Source organism: Rhynchophorus ferrugineus, unplaced genomic scaffold (genome assembly GCF_030347505.1).
Source record: "Rhynchophorus ferrugineus isolate W39M unplaced genomic scaffold, kcgeb_rfMv2 rfM5, whole genome shotgun sequence".
Taxonomy (NCBI): Eukaryota; Metazoa; Arthropoda; class Insecta; order Coleoptera; family Curculionidae; genus Rhynchophorus; species Rhynchophorus ferrugineus.
This window is the reverse complement of record NW_027472584.1, coordinates 28,298,690-28,314,455: the sequence shown is the minus strand read 5'-3', so window position 1 is coordinate 28,314,455 and position 15,766 is coordinate 28,298,690. Positions and strand designations below refer to the sequence as shown.

Genomic DNA, 15,766 nt, shown 5'->3' with positions numbered 1-15,766 from the left:
ACACAAATTATTGCTCGAAATTAAAACTGAAGAATGTTTTAAATGTAATGTATTGGCAAAACCAAACAACCCAAGGCAACCCGGGATCCGTAAACCTTCCCTGTTATTGATTCATGATTAAATTCATAATTATGAAACAAATTGTTTGTTTCAATGTGGTGTGTTTTGTGTCGGGGATTAGGTCTCGTCAAAATAATTGACATTCTGGTACAAATGACTTTTTAATCATATTATTAATCCCTATTTTGGACCTCCTAGCTAAAAATAACGAGTTTAAAATGATGTTATTTTAAATTTTGTTAGGGAATATTTATTTTATTTTAATATTCGATGCTATAATGTGATGTCAGTCATGTTTTCTAGGTAAAACTTTCCATCTACAACGTTAATAAAATAACTAATCACAATATATGAGTATTAAATAAAGTTTTATGGTTTATTGGCCGAAACAAACAATCTTGGCCATTAACCGTGATTTCACTTATCCAGGATCTTTTGGCTTTAGTACTAAATGTATCAATTAATCGGGGATCTACTTTAATATAATTTTACGATATATCCTTAACTGTAAATGATCTTTTTCTTGGTATATAATGTATTTTTCGAATACAAGTAATTGGTTTTGATATTGTAGGCTGGTATCAAGCCTCGAAATAATATTGACTGAAATTGTTATAATCAAGATTCTGATTTTATTCAATATAACTAATGCTTTGTTACTTTGATATTTAAATGTATGCGCTGCGCTAAAATAATTTTTGAAAAAAACATCAGGTGTGTTTCAGATTTAGTCTCAAAGTGCGCGACTTGACACAATGACATTTACCATGTGTCAAAAATAGCTTATAACTGCTTTATCTTTTTTTCAAACAGTTTGTTTGTGTTAGAAGGAAATTTTTTCTATAAAGGACTTGGCTCAAATCAGTTAGTGACATAAACACCGAAAAGAAGAACAAAATACACCCTTTTACCTGGTTTGGCTTTTTGACTGACACGTAATCTGACCTCTGCCGTTTGGAAATCAATTTTCTTTCTATATTCACAGCCATGGAAAAGTAGTCTTGACGGAGATAACGATTTTACGCGAAGTTTTAGGAAAAATCGCTTTTTCCGAAACAGAGACTTTAGCCCGAAAATACCTAATTTTCGTTTATTTCATTTTAACACCCTTATTTATTAAGACAAGCTGAATTTTTCATATAATAAATATGTTCTTTTATGCTTTTGATGTTTTATTTGGTAATTTTATTGTGTTAAAGCTCTTTTAGAAAAATCATTCTATTATTATTACCTTGATTCTTCCACTAAAATGTAATTTTGATTCAGTCGTATGGAAATCAATTTTCCTCGATATTCACAAAACGTCGAAAGGTAGTTTTGGCACAGATAACTATTCTACATGAAGTTTTAGAGGAATTGCATTTTCTCCATTTCTCGAGATATTATATCAGCCGTGATTTGGTTATTTCCTTCCGATGGTTATTTATCAGAATTTGCTTTGTAGTCGGACACAATAGGAGTTTGTAATGCGTTTTGAGATTTGATAGGAATAATAGAGTTTAGAAAAACCTCCCATTTTCTTTTAAAAACTTTTATTTGTCGTGAAACTTCCTCGATAATTTATGCCTTTTACTTTTGTAATTATATCTGAGATTATCTATTTATTTTACTGAGATGTCAGTCTATTTTATTTCTGTCGCAATACTTTATAAAGATAAGTGTAAAAGTTTTCAGCTGCTTTTGAATATGAAACTCCATATGCATTATTACGATTTTATCACCTATATTCTTATACATAATTCAGTTTTATTTGAGCGTTGCTACATTAGTATGCTGCGGGTACATTACCTTTTTAAATTATATAGAATTTAATTTAAAAAAAGATTCTTTGGATTCGTAACTTTGAAACTCAGCCGTATTTATAATAATATTAATGAAAAAAATGAATTCATTATGGTTATGAAGTGTGGTTGGAACACGAAAAAGTGGATATCAGGAGGTGCAAGATCTGGAGAATACGGCGAGTTACCGTGATCTTCAACAACACCAGGCTGAACCTGAACCAAAGAGACTTACAATAATGAAAATAACACATTTTATGTAAAATTTTACGATAAATTTGATGGTGTACCTATTATTTTAATGTACTCAATATTTAAAAAGTTACAGCAACATTCATGTCTTTCTTGAAAAATTATCTTTCACAAATATTTGCTAATATTTCGGAAAGATATAGTCTGCGGCTAAAATTGATGGATTTATAGTTTTTTTCACCGTAAAATAGGTATGTTACCGTCTTATTAGCTTATTTAGAGATCAAAAATATTTTGACACTTTTTCCATATATATACTCAGGACAATTTACGATTTTTGGTCATTTTTAAACTTTTAACTCTAACTTCGGTTCAAAGAGACTTATAATAATGAAAATAACACATTTTATGTAAAATTTTACGACAAATTTGATGGTGTACCAATTATTTTAATGTACTCAATATTTAAAAAGTTACAGCAACATTCACGTCTTTCTCGAAAAATTATCTTTCATAAATATTTGCTAATATTTCGGAAAGATATAGTCTGCGGCTAAAATTGATGGATTTATAGTTTTTTTCACCGTAAAATAGGTATGTTACCGTCTTATTAGCCTATTTAGAGATCAAAAATATTTTCACACTTTTTCCATATATATACTCAGGAAAATTTGGCATTTTAGGTCATTTTTAGACTTTTAGCTCTAACTTCGGTTCAAAGAGACTTATCATAATGAAAATAACATATTTTATGTAAAATTTTACGACAAATTTGATGGTGTACCAATTATTTTAATGTACTCAATATTTAAAAAGTTACAGCAACATTCACGTCTTTCTCGAAAAATTATCTTTCACAAATATTTGCTAATATTTCGGAAAGATATAGTCTGCGGCTAAAATTGATGGATTTATAGTTTTTTTCACCGTAAAATAGGTATGTTACCATCTTATTAGCTTATTTAGAGATCAAAAATATTTTGACACTTTTTCCATATATATACTCAGGAAAATTTGGCATTTTAGGTCATTTTTAGACTTTTAGCTCTAACTTCGGTTCAAAGAGACTTATCATAATAAAAATAACATATTTTATGTAAAATTTTACGACAAATTTGATGGTGTACCAATTATTTTAATGTACTCAATATTTAAAAAGTTACAGCAACATTCACGTCTTTCTCGAAAAATTATCTTTCACAAATATTTGCTAATATTTCGGAAAGATATAGTCTGCGGCTAAAATTGATGGATTTATAGTTTTTTTTCACCGTAAAATAGGTATGTTACCATCTTATTAGCTTATTTAGAGATCAAAAATATTTTGACACTTTTTCCATATATATACTCAGGAAAATTTGGCATTTTAGGTCATTTTTAGACTTTTAGCTCTAACTTCGGTTCAAAGAGACTTATCATAATGAAAATAACATATTTTATGTAAAATTTTACAACATATTTGATGGTGTACCTATTATTTGAATGTACTCAATATTTAAAAAGTTACAGCAACATTCACGTCTTTCTCGAAAAATTATCTTTCACAAATATTTGCTAATATTTCGGAAAGATATAGTCTGCGGCTAAAATTGATGGATTTATAGTTTTTTTCACCGTAAAATAGGTATGTTACCATCTTATTAGCTTATTTAGAGATCAAAAATATTTTGACACTTTTTCCATATATATACTCAGGACAATTTACGATTTTTGGTAATTTTTAAACTTTTAACTCTAACTTCGGTTCAAAGAGACTTATAATAATGAAAATAACATATTTTATGTAAAATTTTACGACATATTTGATGGTGTACCAATTATTTTAATGTACTCAATATTTAAAAAGGTACAGCAACATTCACGTCTTTCTCGAAAAATTATCTTTCACAAATATTTGCTAATATTTCGGAAAGATATAGTCTGCGGCTAAAATTGATGGATTTATAGTTTTTTTCACCGTAAAATAGGTATGTTACCGTCTTATTAGCCTATTTAGAGATCAAAAATATTTTGACACTTTTTCCATATATATACTCAGGAAAATTTGGCATTTTAGGTCATTTTTAGACTTTTAGCTCTAACTTCGGTTCAAAGAGACTTATCATAATGAAAATAACATATTTTATGTAAAATTTTACGACATATTTGATGGTGTACCAATTATTTTAATGTACTCAATATTTAAAAAGTTACAGCAACATTCACGTCTTTCTCGAAAAATTATCTTTCACAAATATTTGCTAATATTTCGGAAAGATATAGTCTGCGGCTAAAATTGATGGATTTATAGTTTTTTTCACCGTAAAATAGGTATGTTACCATCTTATTAGCTTATTTAGAGATCAAAAATATTTTGACACTTTTTCCATATATATACTCAGGAAAATTTGGCATTTTAGGTCATTTTTAGACTTTTAGCTCTAACTTCGGTTCAAAGAGACTTATCATAATAAAAATAACATATTTTATGTAAAATTTTACGACATATTTGATGGTGTACCAATTATTTTAATGTACTCAATATTTAAAAAGTTACAGCAACATTCACGTCTTTCTCGAAAAATTATCTTTCACAAATATTTGCTAATATTTCGGAAAGATATAGTCTGCGGCTAAAATTGATGGATTTATAGTTTTTTTCACCGTAAAATAGGTATGTTACCGTCTTATTAGCTTATTTAGAGATCAAAAATATTTTGACACTTTTTCCATATATATACTCAGGACAATTTACGATTTTTGGTAATTTTTAAACTTTTAACTCTAACTTCGGTTCAAAGAGACTTATAATAATGAAAATAACATATTTTATGTAAAATTTTACGACATATTTGATGGTGTACCAATTATTTTAATGTACTCAATATTTAAAAAGGTACAGCAACATTCACGTCTTTCTCGAAAAATTATCTTTCACAAATATTTGCTAATATTTCGGAAAGATATAGTCTGCGGCTAAAATTGATGGATTTATAGTTTTTTTCACCGTAAAATAGGTATGTTACCGTCTTATTAGCTTATTTAGAGATCAAAAATATTTTGACACTTTTTCCATATATATACTCAGGACAATTTACGATTTTTGGTCATTTTTAAACTTTTAACTCTAACTTCGGTTCAAAGAGACTTATAATAATGGAAATAACACATTTTATGTAAAATTTTACGACAAATTTGATGGTGTACCAATTATTTTAATGTACTCAATATTTAAAAAGTTACAGCAACATTCACGTCTTTCTCGAAAAATTATCTTTCACAAATATTTGCTAATATTTCGGTGTTTGATGACTCGGAGAAATGCCAAAACAAAAACGAAAATGTTCTAGATACTCTTTTTCGAAAACGCTAGTTTCTTCATATCGATATTTTACTTGATAATCTGAAAGTTCGATATTCTCATAAGTAACTATCGATACTTATTTGAAAAAAATATCGATATATCTACATTATATTATTTAACTTTGTATATTTTTGTATTCTTTCATCTGAACCTTTTACGTAAAGTTTTAGCGTTAATTTGCAATTCACTTGATGACCAGGAAGGAGATATCCTAGAAGAAATATGAAAAAGTTCAATTCTCTTTCGAAAACCCTAGGTTTTTCATATCGATATTTTACTTAACAACTAAAAGTTCTAATCGATATATCTATATTTTTTCGGCATTCCTAGATCAGGCTGTCAAATAACTTGTGTTAATTGGCGTCTTGTATTGTTGAACGGCCTATATTTACTTGTACTCCCGGTAGTATATTTTGAATCGTTGAGATTGTTATTAGAAATTTATATATACTCGTATGTACGCGCCTAATAACTTTTAATTAGTATCTAAAAGGTTGAAAATTAATTGATTAATTTCCTAATGAGATGAGAGTCGTTTGATAATATTTTTTCTCGTTAGTTAAGTAAGTAGTGGCATTAATTTTTACGTGACCAAATGAAACATGATTTACATCGCGAAACGTTAATCTGATTAGACCGATGTGAGGTGTATTGTAATTTTTAAACAGCCATACGGATAATTAAAGAGGAAAAACACGGTAAAGCAGCATCCCAGCATTTTCCTGTTCATCATTTCCCTGTGGGGCGACGCATGCGCAATAATTACGCAATAGATTCACCGTCGTTTTTCCATCCCGACGCCTTTAGTCAGTTTTCAGCGGGCCCGGGATGTGATTACCATTCTCAAAAATAGAACACGATCTTTTAAATTCGACAGTGCTGTTTTTATACATTCTGTGAACGGGAACCCGTGAGGTTATCTTAATGAGAATAGACGGTTTTTAGTCGGTAGCAGCCCTGAAAAGGTAAATCACTCTCTGTTCGTAAATGAATAAGTTCGAAATCGAAAAATCTGGCTTTGACAAAAAAAAAATAACTTGGAAGATAGTAAGTTTCGAATTTTATTTTTTATTTATAGAATGTGGTATGCTCGGGTATAGACTCATAACCTTAATGATCAAGCCTGAATTTAGGCTTTATTTCACACATTTGGTATCATTGCTGAGATAAAACGATGAGCCAGGTTTTTTTTTCGAACTATTTATAGACGAATACCGGTGATCTATAATAGTGTGGTCTCAGCAATGTTGTTTTGGAGACGTATCTTTCTTGAAAGAGATAATGTCACAGGTTATTTTCGGCGTTTGTGATTAATTTTGTAAATTATTATTGAGTAAGTTGGGAAACTTGTTCGCCAGTACACAGGTGGGCATTGGGATGTTTTCTGATATGAACGTATGGGCCAAAAAATCTAATGCCACCTTATAAATCGCGAAAAGTTTACACATCCAACGGATTTTTGAAGAATCCTCGATAAAATCCACTGACGCATTCGATAAACTTTTAACACGAAACTAAACAACATTAAATGAATGAAAATTATACACAGTTCCTTTTCATTCGTAAACTGTTACTTGAACATTATATTTTGTTATGAAACATTTCCGATTTATTCGCATATTAATAAATATATGTCAAGGATTTTGTGTCACATCAAGCCTGGAACATCACTATTACTGACCGAGGGGTCCCATAACTTTCACTGTTATTATTAAATATTCATTTCCAGTAAAGAATGCGATTTTTGGTCGAAAAAAATAGGACAACGTAGTTTTTTTCTAATTTAATATTGTTGTATTACGGCGTGTCATACCAACTACAAGTTTGATTATTGATCAATATGCGTAGACTGTTTCTAGCCACAGAAATCCAAATCAAATTACTTCCCAGTACAATACATTATTGATAAGTTTACAGTAATTGTTCTCTGGCTTCCTTCGTTTGGCGGAAAGACTTTTTTACTCGTTATTCATCATCATTAAGAACTCTAGGACCTATGTACTGAATAGTAATAAGTCCGCAAGTAATTTTATAACCGAGTTTATGTTAATATTACTTCAATATCCTGCGGCAAGTATTTGATTTTAGCGGAGAAAAACAAAAGACGTAATAAAAAACACACTTTATGGGAGAAAAATGAGACAGAAAAATAAAGTTCCCTCTAACTTCTACTAGATTCTGAAGCTGTTATTGATCCATAGGATAACAAGAAAAAACCTTTTGGTATAATTAAGATCAACCTATAACAATATATCTAAATAATAAAATAAAACAAGCATCACTTATTTTTATAAATCACTTATTTTTGTTTTTTTTTCAAGACTTCTATTCGAAGTCCAATTATTTTCGTAATATGGTTTCCTATAATATCCAGTCCCACATATTCGAATAAATATCTCTGCATAGGTGAATTTTAAAATAACAAACTCTTCTAGTATAAATAAAAGTATATGATTATTCGGCTATATATTAGCTAATATATATATGGGACATACATATATTGACCAAATAAACACCATGTGGAACTTCTGAATATAAAAATATAAAATCTTCATCTTCATCAACCGAACAATATCTTTTGGCAATTAAGTTTGGATTTATTTTATAGACAAACTTATAACAATATATCTAAATAATAAAATAAAACAAAGTTCGTACATTAATAAATATCTTATTTTTGACTTTTTTTACAAGAATTCTATTCGAAGTTCAATTGTGTTCGTAATATTACTTTCTGTAACATCCAGTCTCACAGATTCGAATAGATATATCTCTACATGGGTGGATTTTAAAATAACAAACTCTTCTAGTATAAATAAAAGCTTCGAAACATGCGAACTTTTCGAAAGTTGTACACCACAAAATTACTGTTCTTGTTTATCTTGACGACGAAATGTTGGAGAAGAATAACAATATTCTTGGTTAATAATGACGAACATGCTCTTGAAGGAAATTAATATATATATATATATATATATATATATATATATATATATATATATTTAATGTTTCTCAAAAATTACATGCGTTATTCTTCATTTTCGGACAATACCTGATGAATATCGGGTAGAACTTTTCATGTTAGCTTTCAACGATCCACTTTCGAATCTTTTCTACAATTTTCGACATTTGTATGAGTTGTTTATGCAGAATAACACTTAAAAAACTAAGAGTAATGGTAGAATTTTCATCTATTAAAGTGGGGGTCAAAATTAATCAATATTCCCAGTAGTTTTTTTGGTGAAATTAGATATATAAATCTAACCAAAATTAACTTCCTATATTTTTCTGCCAGTTAATGTTTAGCCTTTAGAAAGAACGAATTTAGAGCTGTTGTATATGTTGAGCTAATTAATTAATTGAACAACCCGAAAGAATTGAAGTTGGTTTATTATGGTTATGTCAAAATATCTTTGGCTACAGAGTTTTCAACATATGGAATTCTACAATTAGTTTACATAAGTTCCGGATGTGTATAGAACAAGTTTTTCTAGAGATCCTTTGAAAGTCTTGTGGCCAAAATATCCAACTAGGCTCCATAATTTATTTTTTATTCGTGTATTTGTAACTAAAAAATGATTGTAAAACACCTAATTTTATTTATATTCGAGTAAAAGCCTTTAGAAAGTATAATATTCTCCATTTATAATGACTAAAATGATATTTTTGTTGAACCAAATTGACATTAGCTCGACACTCTTTTGTACTGTTTTATCTGAACTTTTTACGTAAAGTTTTAGCCTTAATTTGCATTATAATTATCTTAGCTTTGAATTTTTGTTTAAAAGCATTAATTACGGAGATAATTAAAACTTTCAGCTCTGCCTATGTTATAATTATATAAACATGAAGTGTTTTTGTATGATTTTTTTCGGTGTTATTATTTAAGATTCCACCGTTTCACCCAAACCGTTAGCGATATTAGTGAGAGATTATTGATATATTATTTGATTTATATGGATAAAAAAGTGGGTATCAAGAATCCAATTATTTGATATTTATTATCTAAAGTGTTTATCCTTGTATAATAATAATGATTCCGAATAGTCATTAATGGACAATTCTTTTTTTGGATGAGCTATTTATCGATAACATATCGAAAATAATCCATATTAGTTAAATTTGGTTTATACCAGGAAGGTTTCATATATAATTCGGTTTAGTTAAAATATAAAGAAAAAATGAGACCTTGTATGTTGGTAATGTTTACGGTTATAATTACAAGCAGACTTTCCTATTATTACTAATATTGCTTTTGTTAATTTGAGCGTGTCTTATAGCTATATCTATTTCAGCAACATATGTTTTGCTGGAGACATACTGCCTGTTAGAGTTAGTTCTGTTGTATTTTATGAACTCTATGATTACTGTTTCTGATATTAGGCCTTAACCCAGTGCTATTTCATTAGGTTTATACATGTAGACGTCATCTTATTTTCCTTTTCAGTGTCTGTTACTAACAAAATGTATAACATAATGTTGTCAATTACAGTTGGATTTGGTTAAAAAGAAAAATATAACAGTTCTTATAGTATCTTAAATATATAAAACCAATCGGAAACTGGAGTTATCCGGACCGAAAAGTGAAGTGAAAAGAGTAAGTTCGAAAAGAAAAGTGAGAGAACTAAAAAAAGTTTTCTCTACTTGACTGTATTATAGCTCGAGGACTTTCAACAGACTTCCAATATAAATAACTTGGAATATACGAAATAGTTTGAAGAAATATGACTAAATTATAACATCTCGATAACGAAAATAATCAAACGAAAATTTACGAATCACCAGTAAATGTTACTGATCGATATTGAACAAGGAACAATGTGTTTTAAGCCAAAATAGGTTGGATGGTCCACGTGTTGTGAACCAGTAATAGAAATCGAAATTTGTGATGTAGCTCAAGCGTTTTAAAAATAACTGATACTTGGAGGTTATAGCACACTCACACACAGACACACAGAGAGAGCACACACACTATTGTTGGAGATTTTTCAGTCATTTAAAATATCGTACGCATTTTTCTAAATTTATGGATCATTAATATAACAGCTGAATGCAATTTTAATTATTACATCAATATTGTGACTAATTCTATGACGAATCAGTATAGTCGTAACTCTAATTTTAGGTTATATCAGAAGATGTTTTCTAGTGAGTTAAATTCACTTATGGAACTGTTTTAAATACGTTTTTTTTAACTTATTACCTTTCTGTTTATTAACAATCTATCCAGTGGACAATGAGTATTTCTTATAATAACTATTACATACATTACTTCATTTAGTGATTTCCTGTGTAAAATATCTTATTCTAAATACTATATATGTTCATTAATCGCATGAAATGGTGTCAAAAGTTTTAGTCAACGCACTTAACTATTATGTCGCATATATAGCTGATTATTAAGCACATTGGGGTGCGCACTCTTTTGAAGTATTTAACACAACAGTCCTTGTGAGTTCTAAAGGGTAGTACACAGTATCAACAATGACATGCAACACTTTATTTTGGATCCGTTAGGTTAGACTTGCTAGCAGTGCCCCATATTTGGATTCCATGAGACCAAATACTTTGTTACGTAATTATAACTTGAATTTGCTGATAAGTTTGATACAGTTCAATTAGTAATAGTTTTCACTTTGCAAGTATGTGTTTCTTCCAAGTTAGGCGTCGATTTAGATGCATGCTAAGTTACAAACGCCTGATATGACTAGGAATGTAGCCGAACACTAACTTTTAGTATTCTATATATATTCTTTTTTCTATTATACTATTATGCTTCTTTCTTCATAATCTATCAAAAATTATGTACATTTGATTTAAATAGATAATTGACAGATAGATAAATAGATAACATAACAGGTCAACTGAAAAGTCCCCGGCCTACCATAGTAAAACACATTTTTTTTGGCAAAATTATTTTTTTTATTCAACATAACTCCCTTCAAGGGTGATACACTGATTATAGCGATCCTCCAACTTTTCGATACCATTTTTGTAGTACGATTTCTACTTTGCTTCAAAATGGGCTTCAGTTTCGTCGATCACCTCCTCATTCGACGAACATTTCTTCCCAGCAAGCATTCTTTTGACATTCGAGAACAGGAAATAGTTGCTGGGGGCCAGATCTGGAGAATACGGTGGATGAGAAATGAATTCGAAGCCCAATTCATGGATTTTTGACACGGTGCATTGTCTTGGTGGAGCAACACTTTCTTTTTCTTCAAATGCGGCCGTTTTTCGGTTATTTCGTCGTTCAAACGTCCAATAACCCTATGTAATGGTCGCTGTTGATGGTCCTTCCTTTTTCAAGGTAGTCAATGAAAATTATTCCGTGCGCATCCCAAAATACAGACGCCATAACCTTGCCAGCCGACGCTTGGGAGCGGGTTCATGCTGTGCAGTCCACTTGGATGACTGTCAATTGGATTTCGGAGTGAAATGATGGAGCCATGTTTCATCCATTGTCGCATATCGACGCAAAAACTCGGGTTTATTACGCTTGATCATCTTCAAACACTGCTCCGAATCATCAACTCGTCGTTGTTTTTGCTCAAAAGTGAGCTCGCGCGGCACCCTCTTTGCACAGAGCTTTCTCATACCCAAATATTCGTGAATGATATGATGTACACGTTCAGTTGATATATTTATCTATTTCATTCAGTTCCAATTTACGGTCATTTAAAATCATTTTGTGGATTTTTAAAATGTTTTTGTCGGTAACAATCACGTTTGGGCGTCCACTGCGTTCACCGTCTTCGGTGCTCATTTCACCACGTCTAAACTTAACATACCAATCCTTGATGGTTCGATTTTCCTGGGACGGTGTCCAGAAAATCGGCATCAAGCCAAGTTTTTGCTTCAACTTTTATCCATTTTTTTCACAATAACAAAAGTTGCTTCACTCAAAATGCTATAATTCACTAATGATCCGATAGCTGTCAAATTTATACACGCATCTTTTGAGGGTTTGGCTAACTAAAAAACATTTGGATTTAATTTTAGTAACGCCATCTATGTGTCAGGCCGGGGACTTTTCAATTGACTTGTTAAAAAAACACATTTTTAATATAAAACAAGTTTATAACATATACATTCAACATAATGAAACTGTCAGTCTAAATGTTCCAATCTATTTCGTAGTATATCTATTTCTTTGAAAGGAATGAAACAATATTGTATAAAGGGAATATTCCAAAAACTGTCCCTGCAAGATTAAATCAAATTGTTTCTGTCAGTTACAATTCATCCTTGAATAGGATTTCAATAAGTTGAACGTTAAAGGGTTGAAATATCATTACATTTGCATCTGTCCAAAATCAACGGTGACATATATTGTTTCTGACTTGATACCCTTTTAAACTGTTGTTAAACTACCGTGACATCTACATTCCCTTTCTTATATTTCGAAATATTAATATTGTCGGATATAAAAATGTTGTTTTAAAATCGTAATGTGGCAAATATAAGTATCCTGTTGCCGTTTCAGATGTTTATTTTAAGAATACGAGTATATAAAATTATAGCAAGCGCTGGTATCTAAATTAAATAATTTTCGGACTAGTAATAGATTTTGTAATGAACAAAGTAAATTAGTGTCGGATGGTGCAATGTCAGGACTATCTCGTGTATGTGGCTATATATCCGGAGCCAGTTTTGGCTCACATCCAAAGATACGTATGATGGATCATTGTAATGCTGAAATATGATATGGTTTATCAATTTTAAGTACACCAAAATGTCAACATTAGAACGATGAACATCAACATTAAAATTAAAATAAATTTTAATTAATTTTACATAACTTTACTAGCACCATCACCTTAAGTTTACATCACAGAGAGAAAAACTTAATACCAACACACCAGTTTTGGTTTAACAAGCATTCAACAATTACAGATCCACAGAATAACAGATGTTATTGAAAAAGCCTACGAAAGTAAAAAAGTATGCTCAGCTTCGATAAGGTTTGGCATGAAGACCTTGTTCATAAACTACAGAAAATGTTACCAAAACAACACATCAAACTATTAAAATTATACATTACAACTAGAATGTTTATAGTCAAACAAGAGGAAGTTTACTCTACAATAAAAGAAGCTAAAGCAGGTGTACCACAAGGAAGTGTACTGGGGTCAATGCTTTATCTACTCTACACTTGTGATATACCACAAATGGAGAATATTACGATGGCTACATTTGCTGATGATACTACGATTATAGCTGTCGGTGACAATAATGAAGAAGCCTCTAGAAAATTGTAGCGGGCATGTGACTATATAAATAATTGGACACAAGATTGGAAAATAAAAATTAATGAAAGTAAATCTGTGCATGTGCAGTTCACTTGAAAAAATATGAAATATATGAAAATGTACTGGTTAATTGGAAGAAAATCACAATTATCAGTACATAAAAAATTGCTGTTATATAAGAAAATACTGAAACCTATATGGACATACGGAGCCCAATTAGGGGGATGTTCTGCAAAGAGTAACATAAACAAAATACAAATTTTTCAGAACAAAGTCCTGAGAGATATTGTGGGCGCACCCAAATACTATAGGACTGATTACCTACATCGAGACCTTCAGATACCCACAGTCAGTCAAGAAATCAAGAGAATTGCAAGGGGGCATGAGGAAAGACTCCATTCTCATACGAATATTGAAATATTGCAACTATTGGATACCACCAGAACAGGACACAGACTCAAAAGTATAAAATATCTGATCTTGTGCAGTGTTGTGTAGTGATAAACATTATTTGACCAGAGACTGAGATAGGGCCGATGGGTCCTCCTAGTTATATACCTAGATTTAAGTTATCATAAAGACAAGTTGTACGTTAGTCGGAAACGACTAGTAACAATGTAATAATTAAATAATTAAGAAAACCTTAAGTTTATTAAAAATGGATGTTCTTAAGCCGTTTATGCTCTTTTGTATTTAGTCTGAAACATATGGTGTCATTCCGTATTTAAACCCCTTACCAGTTTATGTTAGATACATTTATATCGAAATATATGGTTATCTGCCAACAAATAGACATTTTAAAGGGACAAATCCTGATACTTTCCTGTATTATCTAAAGGATATTCTCTTTCAGAGAGTATCCACAGAGTAACTAATATATTACGGCAGATAATATAAGTCAAGAAATCAAGAGAATTGCAAGGGGGCATGAGGAAAGACTCCATTCTCATACGAATATTGAAATATTGCAACTATTGGATACCACCAGAACAGGACACAGACTCAAAAGTATAAAATATCTGATCTTGTGCAGTGTTGTGTAGTGATAAACATTATTTGACCAGAGACTGAGATAGGGCCGATGGGTCCTCCTAGTTATATACCTAGATTTAAGTTATCATAAAGACAAGTTGTACGTTAGTCGGAAACGACTAGTAACAATGTAATAATTAAATAATTAAGAAAACCTTAAGTTTATTAAAAATGGATGTTCTTAAGCCGTTTATGCTCTTTTGTATTTAGTCTGAAACATATGGTGTCATTCCGTATTTAAACCCCTTACCAGTTTATGTTAGATACATTTATATCGAAATATATGGTTATCTGCCAACAAATAGACATTTTAAAGGGACAAATCCTGATACTTTCCTGTATTATCTAAAGGATATTCTCTTTCAGAGAGTATCCACAGAGTAACTAATATATTACGGCAGATATCGAGCTGAAGGGGTGTTTAAGGAAGCATAAATAATTCGATTGTATAAAGCACCGAATACTAATAACAAAGGATTGAAAATTAGATCAGTATAACCGCTAGAATTTATTTAATAAATATTGCTGCATGATCCTTGTCCTTATAACTTAATATATTTTTACAAAGCCGCAAACATTTCATTTGTCATTTTCATTTTGGTTTTTTTATGAGAAGAAACAGATGCTTGTATGTATTTTGATCAATATGAATCATGTAAAAAGATTTGAAAGTGGTGATTTTCATATCATTGATAAAGAAGGGCCAAAAATAAAGCTCAAATAGCTTAACTGACGATGAAGTAATGGCTGCCAGAGGTTTATACCGGAATGTAATAGTCGTTTTTTTTTCGGAAGAAAAATTACATACTTTAGAAGAAAATGGAAAAATGTATTATTTAAAATATTGGCCACTTGATTCTATATATTTTGTCCATCTTTCAAGCAATTTATGCATGCCATTCGAAAAAAACTGTTTGTCCTTTAAGCAAAACCATTTATCGAACCATTTTCTAACTTCTTCGAAATTGGCGAAGTGCTGCACTGCAAGAGCGTTTTTCATTGATGCGAGAAGTGTGGAAAATTCGGTGGGTATGATAATATGCCCCATCAAAGTGCTTTTAATGCTTCCTTGACCGGTTTTGCTTTATGAGACGGCGTGTTATCTT

At 30.5% G+C, this 15,766-nt stretch overlaps 1 protein-coding gene across 12 annotated transcripts in view; it reads left to right on the top strand.

Annotated features, from left to right (window-relative positions):
- Positions 1-6,181: 6,181 nt before the first annotated feature.
- The window catches only part of LOC143197130 (muscle calcium channel subunit alpha-1), a 68,649-nt gene continuing 59,064 nt past the window's right edge, over positions 6,182-15,766 (top strand). For all 12 annotated transcript variants that reach the window (XM_076405326.1, XM_076405331.1, XM_076405322.1 and 9 more), the window contains exon 1: positions 6,182-6,341. The gene's annotated coding sequence lies outside the window, so the exon portion shown is untranslated. The remainder of the gene's footprint in view (positions 6,342-15,766) is intronic.